The sequence below is a fragment of the Nicotiana attenuata genome, chromosome 5 (assembly GCF_001879085.1).
Source record: "Nicotiana attenuata strain UT chromosome 5, NIATTr2, whole genome shotgun sequence".
In the NCBI taxonomy this organism is placed as follows: Eukaryota; Viridiplantae; Streptophyta; class Magnoliopsida; order Solanales; family Solanaceae; genus Nicotiana; species Nicotiana attenuata.
The window spans coordinates 27,954,226-27,959,678 of NC_031993.1; the positions used below are offsets into that span (position 1 = coordinate 27,954,226).

Consider the following 5,453-nt stretch of genomic DNA (forward strand, 5'->3'; position numbering starts at 1 on the left):
TAGTAAGCTAGAATTTAATTGTAATTAGAATTTCAAAAGTAAGTATAACGTGTATTCTCATTGAATAACATGAGAAACTAGAAAATAAAAAAAATCATTTACTTCTCTAGTACTGTTATACCGTTAATTTTGATTAGGTTTTCATGCTTAGTGATCACGCCCAACTATGCCTTATAAAAAGGACTCTGCGGACATTGCAAATATAACCCGAGTATTACGCCCAGGGTCGAATCCACAGAGAGTTAACCTATCAACTGCTATCTTCAGACCCACTAAGTCTTCAGAACCAGCTTCCCAAATATTCAAATCTCAGTTGAGTGTTCTTTAACAACTAGCTTGCAAATAACTAAATGGCTGTAACTAAGTAAAAATAAAGGTTGTAAACAATTATGAGAAAAAGCTAAGGCAATGATTTCCCCTATTGATGGAATCCCTTCTGTTTATGCTCATACAAATTTACCCACACATCTCTATCAATCATGACTGCTAATCTTACCGTAAATCTCTCCCGAGTAATCACAGTAATTTACTATTGCACTCTCCCGAGATACACTAGCTTACTTTATTTAGCACGATTCACTTTAGATTACACCCAAGGCTTCGTTATCCCTAATCCCGCCTTTAAACCCGCAATTATAGATTCCTCTAATAATCTAGGAGTGGTGTTGTTCAACAATACCCTAAATATGCACTCTTTTCCAAGTTATGCACACTAAATAGGCACAGCTAATTGAGGATCCTGTCAATTAACTACAACGAACACGAAGTTGAACAAATAAAGATTAAACTAGCAATTTGTATTCACATAAACAAGAAGTTCATCACCCAATAGGTTCCATCAACGCCTTAGACAAGAAATTTAGCTATTCATGGCTATGAGAACATAAACTAAGCTTGAATTCATCATAAAATCAAAAGAAAAGAAGAAAGATGTTTAGAGTACTTTCTCACAATTGTTTTTCTTTCTAAGAAACCTAAAAAAATCAATACATGCCTCTCTTGGGCGAAGTCTAATGTTTTAAATAGGGTTTAGGTCTAAAAATCCCGTAATTGACACTTTGGTCCCAGAAGTTTCTACGCCTGCCGCGGTTCTGCCGCGGTCGCGGTAGAACTGCGGCCAAACACCCTCGCGGATTCTCACAACTTCTGCAGCTGCTTCCCACCGCGGTTCTGCCGCGGTCGCGGTGAAACCGCGGTGGATCCAATTCTCTGAATCTTCGGCCTGTTTTTGCCCGAGTCACTTAAGAAATTTCACAGTTGGCCTCTTTTTCATCACTTTTGACTCCAAAACTGCTCCTTAGCCGTCTTTATACATATATCACCTACAAATCATGAAAAGCACTAATAAGAGCATTTTGTCATCACTTTTAGCATTAAAACTACGCAAGAAGGTGATTATTTAAGGTGTGATTATAGTCAAATTCACCTATTATCACTTAGTCATAATGAAACTTACATAAAATAATGTTCTAAAATATCATCTATAATTAAAAATTTGCTTAAACTTTTTTGCAATAATTGTAATTAAAGAATATTAATTGTTTGAGTTCTTTTTTTCTTACCTTGGTAAAAATAAATATAGAGAGAAAAGATTATTTGAAAGTACCTTGAATATTTTTATACTAAATTTATGACATAAAAATGATACTTTTCATTGGCCAACAACAATCTACTACCTATTCTAAGCCGTAAATTTTCTTTTTCTAAAAAAGAAAAAAGAAATATTTTGTTTAGTTTTTTTCATGCTTATAGCATACAAGGAATATTTAATATATAAAATTTAGTACGTTAGGCCTCGTCACATGGAAGTTCGAACAAGGAATATTTAGTATATGAGATTTTAGTTGATTTGGAACTCCTAAATATTAGGGAAATAATGCACAAAATTAAGTTGATTAGAATTCTTAAATATTAGCAAAATAATTAAATTACTATTTGTCTAATGTGAAATCTAATCTTAAAGGGTAAAAAAGGCGAACAACATTTCGCTAAGGGCCTTCGTGCTTTTAATATAATATAGATAAATAAAATGAGTATAACTTTAGTACACTGAGTTTACTTTAGAATGTAACTAACTATATGATCATGAGTTGGTAACCTAAAAAATAGGAGCAACCACCTACTACAATAGGTTAGATTATATTGATAATGTATAAACGATTTACACTTTCTGTGTACACAAGATAAACTCAAATAAGATCGCTTTTGCACTTTACAGCAGTCGCATATTAAAAAACAATTAAAGTAGGGCAACCCAATGTACTAAGCTTTTGCTATGCACGGAGTTCGGAAAACAGGGGCGGACGCGCATTTACCCAAGGGGTGTCATCCAACACCGCTTGGTCGGAAAAATTTACTATAAAGACATCTATATGAAAAATAAACAAGGAGTGATATATAGAATATAAATGACCATTCTCCGGTAGAATTGCGTCTGGCATAGTGGTCAAGTATATCAATCTTAAAAAAAAAACAATTAAACCTGTGGGACATGACGACTTCCACGTTCTAGAAGGTGATAAAATATATTTGAATGCATAAAGCAAGTTATTTAAGCATACATAAAAATTTGGATCATAATTTTAAAAAGATTATTCGACATAACTTATTAAAAATTTTGCGTTTGTCCCTATTCGAAAAAACCCGAACATAAGGATCTATTGTACGAATTCTTACCCTGCATCTCTGCTAGATGTTATTTTCACAGTTCGAACCCGTAACCTCCTGGTATGAACTTCATAAGAAATTGTGAAGCCTAAAGTACTCCTAGACTCTACAAAAACAGTATACTTCTTTAGGAGTAAGCACGTTGGTCCATTAACCCAGTTGGTCGAATGGCCCAAAATGGCTTTTTTTGGGGAGAAATTCAAAAATAGCGATTTACCACTGGTCGTTGAAAAATAGCCAAGTTTCAAAAGTCATCGAAATTTAGCCACTTTAAATCTGAGCGAAAACACTGTTCAAAATCCGGAAAAATACGCCCGCGAATTTTACGGGAGTTCCAGCATAAGTATGCTTGAACTCCCGCAAATTTTACGGGAGTTCCAGCAAGTATAATTGTCCAGTATAATATACTGGAGTTTGGAGCACTGGTGCTCCAGTCTCCCGCAAATTTTACAGGAGTTAGCAAAGTATACCGGTCCAGCATAATTTGCTGGAGTTCGTACACAAATGCACCAGAACTCCCGTATATTATACTGGACCGGTCCCTGTTGCAGCAAAATAGTGGCTATTTTTCATTGACTTGATAAATGCTGGCTATTTTTCATTGACCAGTGTGAAAACTGGCTATACCATGATATTTTAACCTTTTTTTGTCATTTCAAAATGCAAAGCGAACTAAGATATGGGTAGCAATTTTACGTCCATATCATATATCAGAATCCGAAGGCTTAAATTCCTGGTTACTCCATTATAAATGATGACTAATTCTAAAAGAGATAAACAGAAGATTAAAACCATCAAGATAAACTACACTTATTTGTCTCTAATGGTTCCTAGCTTACCTGGACTGTTTTCCGATCGCTGGTATAATTGAAAACTTAGTGAGATAATTAAGTTCTCTAGTATATCTTAATTAATTACAAATTTCTCTTTCACAAACACAACATACTAAAATTAATTAGTGGAACATACTAAAATTAATTAGTGGACTAGCTAGCTAGTGCCTCAATTTGACAGTACAACTTTTTTGATTGGGACAGCTCTCCAACCTCTTTCCTTTTGACAAACATGATACTAATATACATTAGAGTTCTCTCATTTAGGAAAAAGCTTGAAGTGTTGCTTTGGGTTCAATCTCTTAACTCAAGAAGAGACTGAAATCTGCTTTATATTGTCACATTCGGTGATTACATGAAGAAAAGAAACAACAGAGCTGGTTTTTGTCGTAAGCTGGGGGCAGCAGGGGTGAGAAAAGAAATATCTCGCTTTTGTTAAAGATCATATATTATTGAAAAAACTTAAGATTTGCGAAATTAATTAATTAAATAAATAGTTAATATTCAAAAGAACAAGTGGAGATGCGGGGGATCGAACCCCGTGCCTCTCGCATGCAAAGCGAGCGCTCTACCATTTGAGCTACATCCCCTATTTACGAGTTTATTCATATACTCTTGAACATTTAATCATTTCAGATAACGGTCCAATGTGTGTTGTTTTCTTCAATTAAGCAACATCAGAACAGATGTATTTACCAAAAGATAATGTTCATAAAGACCTTGTTTAGTATGCATTACAAAATTTGAGTAAGACGTTGAAAACAGAATATTTAACGTTAGTCTTGATTTTGTTGCGTTTGGCCTGAACTTCATACAAAATAATTATGGAAGTTGAACGTTTTTGTGTTATAAGATTTGGATTTGAAAATTTTCAATTGAACTACACCTCAAATAATTATTTCAAATTTTTTATTTGAAGAACAAACTATTTCCTTTTAAATTTTGGGCAAACAATTATTTACAAAATAAAAGGGACCTCGAATTTGACATACTGAAAATTATTTCAATGGCCGAATGAGTAATTTTCTATGATACTACAGTTCGTGTAACCCTTTGCTGGGCCAATATCCCCCATCTTCCAAATTCCACTTGGGCTTCCGGTGGTCAAGGTTTGCCTCTATTCTCCAAAAAACTGCACGGCGTGATCCTAAAGGAATTGATTTTGGCAGAATCTCCCAGTTAACTGATCTTAGCAAAATGTCGCTGCTTTTTACTTGGTCGTCATAGTTCTTTAATTTTTTAAAGCTTGAATTCTTGTTAGGTGATGGAAAATATAAGTTAATAATTGATTATTATTGCAATCGTTTAGATTTTGATAATTTGTGCTTAATTTTTTTGTTCTAATGTTTTATACTTCAATACCACACAAGAAGGGGAGGGAGTGATTTGTGTGGTGTACAATTTTCGCGTGCACTGGATTTAGAATAATCTGGTTCTTCTATGCTTTCCTTAAACTATAATTGCGGAATAAAAGATGCAGAAAGTAAAGAACACAAGTATTTTTACGTGGAAAACATCTGACTCAAAAGGTGAAAAAATCACGACCTACTTCACAGTAGTATTTTTCCCAAAACTTCACTACAACTCTAAGCCAAACAACAATGTTAACAACCCTCATGTAAACCTAAGGATTAAACTCTAACCCTTGTAGCAACAAACCACAGGTTGTTGCGAATGTTTCAAGTCAACTCTAACTTGAACAATACAACTCAAGTACCTAGTACAGATGCTTCTTAAAAAATTTGAAAAGTACAACTCAAAAGCTCCCACTACAATGAAACTAGAATTAAAAACAGACACATGGAATTGGTTCTTCAATCTGGTTCATATAGCTTCGGGTTCGCACTCTTGAAACTCACAGGATTTGCTCACAAAATGTCTTGCTACTTTGCTCTTAATTTTTGCTTAACTTCAGTGTGTTTGCGTCGCCTGTAAAAGAGAACACAAATGATA

The 5,453-nt window shown here is 34.3% G+C and overlaps 1 non-coding gene across 1 annotated transcript; it reads right to left on the reverse strand.

Moving 5' to 3' along the window:
- On the reverse strand, window positions 4,018–4,090 carry TRNAA-UGC. The gene has a single exon. It is a non-coding gene; the product is annotated as a tRNA-Ala (tRNA).